Raw genomic sequence first — 9,086 nt, 5'->3', positions numbered from 1 at the left:
TTTTTCAAGAATTTTTAGAAATTTTCTGGGATTTAATTGGAGCTCGTATGTAATAGTTTGCGGGGATAAAATAATAGGGACGAGAAAAGCCTGTTTGGACTATCCATTTTGTGGGAGTTTATTGAGGAATTAACTTATGGTTTAATTAATCTAAACCTAAGTTGCAATTATTAAACCTATTATTTCCCTTCTTCTCGTTTCTTCCACCCGAACCCTTCCTCCCTCTCCTCTCATCGCACCGCACACACCACCGCCGCCCTGCTCCTCATCGCGGCACCTGATTGCCGAGGCCGATTCCCCCTCTTCTCTGTGCCTTAGCCGTCTCCTTCCCACTCTCAGCCCGATGTCGCGCCACACGCCACCGTCCAGCGCCGGTTCTTCCTTCTCCTTCCCTTTTCTCTTCGCGATGCTGCCGACCTTTACCTGATCTCTCTGCTCCCACCTTTGAGATCTCATCGCGGCAGCCTCATCCTTACTGTGGCTTCCTGATCAGCCGCTATCACTGCTAGGGTGGCAGATCCACCACAGGCAGCCGGTTTCCCTTTCTATTCTGTCCACCCGAGCGATATGGTTGCCAAACTATCCTCAGCAGCCAGAGGCCTACTCCCGACATGATTCAAGGTGGAATTCTACCCTCCACACTGCTACTGCTCCATCGTTGAGAATCAGATTAAGGCTAGCAATCGAAGGGAGTGGGAAGCAGTAGTAGACCTTAGTTGTCTGCCATGTACTACCATCAATCACCTCCGGACTAAGGTAAGGGATTGAAGTTAAATGGTGTTTAGTTTCATCTGATTTGATTATGAAATACTTGGGATTAGAAGTTAATTTTATGTTTGGGGTAAGAAGAGTTGGTAATTGGTCATAGATGGATTTATTTCTTAAGAGTTTCATTCAATATTCGATTTATGATAAATAAGAGTATATGGATCCGAGTTTATAATTTGGATTGATTGTTAATTAATTGTTTTCCATTGGTGACGGTTGAGTTGATGAAGTAAGAATTTCATTTATTAGATTTTAGTTTATTAACTGAGTAAAACTAATTAGATCTGTACCTATGATGTTAATTTAGGTATTGAGGGTTGGTTTGGTGGATAAGGATGAATAATTGTTGTTAGGGTTGATTTGGTAAAGCTTGTTGTGAGTTTACTCCATGAAGTCTCATTTCTGATCCGGTTTGATGGAGTGAAAGAAGTGTTGAATCAGTGAAGGGAATTAAGATGTTGATTTCTAATCGGATTAGGATTAGGATTAGCTATTTGGCTTATGATATAACTTAGCAATATTACGTATTCTGTGTTGCAGGATACCAGTTGGAGATACATCTCGACGTGGCATTATTTATCACGATCGACGTGTAAAGGCGGATACTTCTTGCTTTATCTCTTTAGCACATTGATCTTAGTGCATGAGCTATATCTTTAGATGGCTACTATGTTTATCTTGACTCCACTCTTATTTTTCCTGCACTTGATAATTCCACTCAATCTTTGAGCTACTCATGTCTGTTTCTATACAGTCTCTTGTTGGTATCGATGATATTTAGCAGATACTATATTACTAGGTATCAGATACCAGATACCAGTTACCAGATGCCAGACATTAGATATTAGGTATTGGATATATAGACACCTGATACCATGTTTACATGCTTTGGTTGCTGTTAATTTACACACCTTACTGAGCATGCTGGCTTCATGTAGCATACCTGTTTCTGTTTATATATATATGATGACTGTTGCATTGTTCGCATCATGTCATTGCATGCATTGCCGACGATCCTGTCTCCCTTGTGGTTGAGCCGGTTGTTGGCCTGGGCCGCACGCTCGACCACTCATGCGTGGTGGTAGCTGGAGCGTGCCGCTTGTCCTGTCGTGCCACACTTGTCCACTCATGGGTAGTGGTGGCTGGAGTCGCGGCGGCAGGGACCCCCGTCGCAGACGTAGCTATTCAGCTACTATGCACCTGTCCATCCGGTCACTCGAGAGTAGTGGCGGCCTTTGGATGGTACAGTTTGTCATCGATCCGGCCTCTCGACCATACAGGGGTCGTGGTGCAGAGAGGTGGGCGGGGTGACCATCCGTACATACGCTGTTGTTATTATATCTGCTGGTTGTTTACTTATGCTGTTGTTGTTTATCTATGCTGCTGTTACTAGCTTATGCTGTTGTTGCTTATTTATGCTGTTATGCCTACATAGGTTGAGATTTATACCTGTGATATGTGTTTAGACACTGACTTATTTACTGTAGACCTGTATATACCTCACACGATATCATGTAGTTATGAGCACTTCTGTAGCAGGACTTTACTACACTTGACCTTTTACTACTAGCCTAGGATACGGTTTCAGGTATGGACACTTATTATGATATCACTGTAGTATATGCTATTTCCATACGAGACTGTATACCTTTTCATCTCTAGTTCTTTACTTTACTCATGCACTATCTGTCTATTAACCGCTGAGTCTTTATACTCACCACCCCGTATATTGGTAATTTCACCAGGTAGCAGATAAAGGGTTTATGGGGTCACCTGGAGATCCTGTCCGCCAGTTCCACGTCACATTCGAGAACGACCTTACGATTTCGGTATTTCTTACGTTATTTTTATTTTGAGTTTTGTACTTGTGTATGTATTTGTATTCTCTTATATTTCGTTTGATATTATTGTGTCAAGCCGAGCCGGCTCGCAGTCAGTTGATTTGTGTTTTGTGATCGTTGTTTGTGATTTCCGCTGTGATTGTTTTTAGTACAGCCGTGTTGACTGATTAATATATTTATATAACTGCGTGGTTGTGTTTATTTCTGTTCCAGCCGAGTGGGCTGATTATATAACTGCGTGGTTTTGTAGATATATTCCAGCCGTATGTGGCTGATGTATTTTGTATGTATGTATGTCTCAGATTGTCACCCGTACAGGGGAGATGCTGCCGAAATTTTTCAGTAAGGACTCCTCTGGGGGCGTGACAATTTATTGGTATCAGAGCCAAGATTTATGAGGCCTATTTTGGTTTGGTTTTTTTCGTGATTTGGTTTCTCGATGTGACTTTTCTGGATTTGGGACCAGGCAGCGACAGGATTCTCGAAGCTATAGGAGGTATGTTTGCATATCGTTATCTTACATTTCTGTTAGTGCATGCATAGTTGTTATGTTATTTATGTTATGTATTAGTATGCTTTTGTTAGTACCTATCCAGTTGTTGGTAGCATACATCAAATGTGTTGGGTCAATCACTGATCCCGGTTGACCCTACTAGAGATCAAGGAATACAGTCTCATAGGACTTCTTTTACCATACCACTAGTGTTATTAATTTCTATTATCACTAGTTTAGTAGTGGTTAGTATCGGCTAAATATCATATTGTTTCGGTTCATCGAGGACCAATTTCCTCATATTGCTTTGGTTCATAGAGAACTGATTTACCCTTATTGACTTGGGTAGTAGAGGATTGATTTATCCTAGTTGGTTCGGTTTGTAGAGGACCAGTTTACTCTTGTTGCGGTTAGTAGAGGATCGATCTACCTTGGTTGACTTGATCAGTAAAAGTTTGATCCGTTCTTGTCGGTGTAGATAGTAGAGTACTGAGTTACTTTTATTAGTTTGGTTGTAGAAGACCGACTCACTCTATTTTATAGAGATTTTAATCCTCGGGTTATGTATGCTGGTTAGATAACCAAAAACTTACGTTTGAGTTCAGGACTTGTACAGACGGAGAATTGACTAAGTTAGCTACATTCCGTTGCTGGCTTGACTAGTCTGTAGAGGATCGATGTATCCTATTCTATGGAGACTTTAACCATAGACTGTATGTATCTGGTAGGATGACCTTAAGGGTACATTTCGATAGATGACCCTCACTAACGTGGAAAAGTGTGAAGCTAGTTGTTTAACACTTACGAGATACTTTATATCTGTGGGAGGTTAGGTGTGATCCTGAGTCACTTCTTATTCAGGAGGAGTTCCTGTAGGAAAACACCTCGATATGGATTTGTGATACATCCGGGTGACACCCGATGTATAGGGATGTAGAGCGTTTCTATTGGTTGAATGACATGAAAAAGACATCGTGGATTTTGTAGCTTGATGTCTAGTATGTCAGCAAGTAGAGGCTGAACATCAGAGGTTAGTAAGATTATTTTAGTAGATTCGGATATTGGAATGGAGTTAAGTGGATGTTATGATGGATTTTGTTGTGAGATTACCCAGGACATGGAGAGGATACGATGCGTTGGGAAATCAGTGATTGGTTGATGAATTTGCTCCCTAGTTATTGATTTGTAGGATGGATTATTTAGATCCAGTTGCATGATTATATGGTAGAGAGATTACCGGACCTCTGGGTATATCTCTGAGTTTTGAACTGGATGGAGATTAGGTTCATATGATGAACCAAGAGGATTAGATTCATTTGATGAATCAAATTGGCTTAAGAGTAATCCTAATTGGGCTAATTGAGTTGTACTCAAGTTGATTATGTGTTCAATGAGTCTAATTTAGATTATGACTCATTGAATCAATTTAATTAAATTAATTAGATTCATTATATTAAATTAGATTGAATTAATTGGTTGGATTAGATCAACCATGAGAGAGATTAATTCCAGTTTGACTTGACTTGAGAGGAAGAGTCAAGTTTGACTTGACTTTGTGCCACATCATTTGTGACTTGGCATTAAGTGGCCAATGATGATGTGCCACATCATCTTGTTTGGCACATGTGTGTGCCACCTCATGGAGGTTACATATTCCCTCTTTAATGGCCACTTAATGCAAAATGGGGGTTACATTTGTGAAAGTGGCCGGCCACTTTTGATGGGTGGAGAATGAATTTTTCATTCAATTGAATTAATTCTATCTTCTTCCTCCTTGAGTTCTCTCTTCTTGCTCTCCCTCTCCCACCTTGGCCGAACACCCTAGGTGCTAGCTGTTGGGTTTTTCGGGCCGCGAAAATCGCTTTTTTGCGTCGCGGAAACCCCGAAACCTCCTAGCCATTGGATCCGTGCGAAGAAAAATTTCAGAAATACGAGTACGAGTTTCAAACTTTGATCTACAGTAGATCTACAAAGGAAAAATATTTTATACCTTCGATGCGTGCCCCTCGCAATCCCACAAGTCCAAGGTACGCCGGATCTTGAAGTTGTCAACGTAGACAATTCTCTAGTGATATCCACACGAACAAGAAGTGTTCTCTAACACTCAAGGATAGAGAAGAGAGCACCCCAAGTGTGCTAGCACTTTCTAGGGCTCTCGGGTAGGATTTGAAAGGAAGAAAAAGAGAGGATGCAAAAAGAATCTCATACACTCAAGAAGTAGTATCCTCCTTTATGACCTTCACTCTTCCATATGCTCTTGGAATTCACTCAACCACCTTCTCCTCCTTTGAAACCCACGGCAACAGCAAGCAAAGAGGAGGAAGAAGCAAGGAAGAAGAAGAAGCAATTACCACACATGAATGCCACCAAATGAAACCCCCCTCCTCACATTAGTGTGGCCGGCCACACAATGTAACCTCCTCATTTAATGTGGCCGGCCACATTAAGTGGTATAAGATGTGTAACCTCCATGAGGTGGCACACCATTATGAGGTAGAAATGATCTGACAAGGTTAGTCATGCAATGTAGGATGAGTCAACCTTCATGATGTAGCAATACATCAAGTCAAACTTGATGTTTCAACTTCCATTTAGTCAAGTCAAAATTGACCAATTATCTTCCTTGTTGAGTTAAATCCAACCTTTGATTCAAATCAATTTTAATTTAATGAATCTCAATTCATTAATATAAATTGACTCAATGAATCAAATTTAAATTAGACTCATTCAACAATTGAATCTAATTGAGTCTAACTCAATAAGTCTAATTTGAATCCAATCTTTGGTGCATCATATGAACCTAATCCAATTGGTTCATCATATGAACCCAATCTCCATCCACTTGTTCTTTGTGTGTGACCCAATAGGTTCTTGTAACGTTGGTAATGTTTCTAAACTCCTTTAGAAACATACGCAATGAGCGGCATCTAGTAATACATCATTGCTACCCAAGTTACAAGAATGTTGAGATCCAACATCACCTTGTGACTACTAATTGTGACTCCTCACAATATGTGACATTGTCCTTCTATCCTAGACATCTAGATTGATCAATGTGAGGCATAGACCGTGTCATCCTCTAATCAATCTAAATCTTGAACTCCAAGTAGACTCACTCGATCAAATGAGCTTAACATCTCATGTTGACTCATTTGGGCATGGCCATGCACTTCATGGTCTAACTCTATCAAAAATACCGATGTCGCTCCCGTCATATGGGAGGGATAGATCCCATCTACATCACTCACATCCCTCTGCATAATTCGTTATATACCTAGTAATCGCCTTTATATTCCACCCAGTTACGGGTGACGTTTGAAGAAACCAAAGTACATAACTCTTTATGTAGGGAACCATGGTGACTTCAGGTCTAAGGACCAATAGTCATACTAATAGTCACATGAGAAAATATATGACACTCTTATAACAATCCATGATACTTTCTCATGGCGGGTCATTCAGTATACATTCTCCAATGCATACCCATGTGTCAACTTAATTTCTCTATATCCATGACTTCTGAGATCAAGTCATCGAGTTGACCTACATGCTAGCCTTATTGCATTAACATTGTCCCTGAATGTTAATACTCAACTAGGAATGATTAAGAATAGTGTTCCCTATATCATCTCACTATCGGTTCAACTAACCGATTGATATAGGTGAGAACCGTCTACTCAAGGACGTTATTATACTTAGTTTATTTGGCACCAATACAAGTAAGTATAATAACCAAAAATCAAATGCCTTTATTTATATAAGAATATGATACAATAAGTCCATAATACAATCATCAAAGGATTGGCTCTAGGGCTCTAGCTAACAATCTCCCACTAGCACTAGTGCCAATTAGTGTAGGCTCTAAGCCCCAATGACCTAGTGTGACCATCATGCTTCCTCTGTGCCAAAGCCTTGGTCAAGGGATCTGCGATGTTAGCCTCTGTAGGTACTCTGCAAATCTTCACATCTCCACTCTCGATGATATCTCAAATGAGATGGAAGCGTCGTAGTATGTGTTTGGTCCGCTGGTGTGAGCGAGGTTCCTTCGCCTGTGCTATAGCTCCATTCTTGTCACAATAGAGCTCAATAGGGTTAGCAATGCTAGGAACCACCCCAAGTTCAGTGATGAACTTGCGAATCCAAACTGCCTCCTTTGCTGCCTCTGATGCAGCAATATACTCGGCCTCTGTCGTAGAATCAACTACTGTGTCCTGCTTCAAACTCTTCCAGCTCACAGCACCACCATTAATCCAAAACACGAACCCCGACTGCGATCTATAGTCATCCTGGTCGGTTTGGAAGCTAGCATCACTGTAACCCTTTACAGCTAACTCATCATTGCCTCCATATATCAAGAAATATATTCTTTAGTCCTTCTTAAGTACTTAAGAATATTCTTGACCGCTATCTAGTGACTTTCACCTGGATCTGACTGGTATCTGCTCGTCATGCTCAAAGCATACGAGACATCAGGTCGAGTACATAGCATGACGTACATGATCGATCCTATGGCTGAGGCATAAGGGATCTGATCTATGCGGTCTCTCTCCTCTCTAGAAGAGGGACCTTGAGTCTTCGAAAGACTCACGCCATGTGACATCGGCAGAAATCCCTTCTTGGAGTTCTGCATGGCAAACCGAAGGAGTACCTTGTCAATGTATGTACTCTGATTTAGGCCAAGCAATCTCTTAGATCTATCTCTATAGATCTGTATCCCTAAAATCTGGGATGCCCCACCTAAGTCCTTCATTAAGAAGCAACTCCCTAACCAGGTCTTGACAGACTGAAGAAAAGGGATGTCCTTCCCAATAAGTAGTATGTCATCCACATACAATATGAGGAAGACAACTATGTCCCCTACAACCTTCTTGTAGACACAAGGTTCATCTTCATTCTTGATGAAACCAAACTGTTTGATTGCATCATCGAATTGAAGATTCCAGCTCCGAGAAGCTTACTTTAGTCCATAAATGGACCTATGCAGCTTGCATACTCTACTAGTATGCTGTGGAACTACAAAACCCTCAGGTTGTGTCATGTACACATCCTTGAGTAGGTTTCCATTCAGAAACGCGGTTTTGATATCCATCTGCCATATCTCATAGTCATGGTAGGCTGCAATAGCAAGCATGATCCGAATGGACTTAAACATCGCTACTGGAGAAAAGGTTTCATCATAGTCAATACCATGAATCTGCTTGAAACCTTTAGCTATCAAGCGACCCTTATAGATATGTCCATCCATGTCAGTCTTTCTCTTAAAGAACCACTTACACCCAATGGGTTTTACCCCTTCAGGTGGATCAACCAAAGTCCATACTTGGTTGGTGTACATGGATTCCATTTCGGATCTCATGGCCTTTAGCCATTTCTCGGAATTTGGTCTCATCACAGCTTCCTGATAGGTGGTAGGCTCATCCTCTATAAGCATAACTTCATCATGGTCAGACAAGAGAAATGAGTATCTCTCAGGCTGACGACGTACCCTATCAGACATGCGAAGAGGTATGTCTACTTGAACTGGTTGTTGTTCCTCAACTCCTTGTGGAACAACATCATTCACAACACTTTGTGGTTCCAGTTCAACTTCCATCGAGGCATCAATGCTATTGTTTGCATCTTGAACTTCTTCAAGATCGAACGTGCTCCCACTAGTCTTTCTAGAAACAAAGTCCCTTTCTAGAAAGACCCCAGTCTTTGCCACAACTAACTTGTGCTGACTAGGAATGTAGAAGTAATATCCCTTAGTTTCCTTGGGATATCCAATAAAATAGCACTTGTCGGATTTGGGTCCTAACTTGTCTGAGACATGACGTCGAACGTAAGCCTCACAACCCCAAATCCTTATGAAAGATACCTGGGCATCTCTCCCAGTCCATATCCTATATGGTGTCTTTATCACGGCCTTGGATGGAACTCGGTTGAGAATGAAAGCTGTCGTGTCTAGAGCATAGCCCCATAAGTATGTCGGAAGATCTGTGTGA

Source organism: Zingiber officinale, chromosome 11A (assembly GCF_018446385.1).
Source record: "Zingiber officinale cultivar Zhangliang chromosome 11A, Zo_v1.1, whole genome shotgun sequence".
Classification (NCBI taxonomy): domain Eukaryota; kingdom Viridiplantae; phylum Streptophyta; class Magnoliopsida; order Zingiberales; family Zingiberaceae; genus Zingiber; species Zingiber officinale.
The sequence above is the reverse complement of the archived record's forward strand: the minus strand, read 5'-3'. Positions refer to the sequence as shown.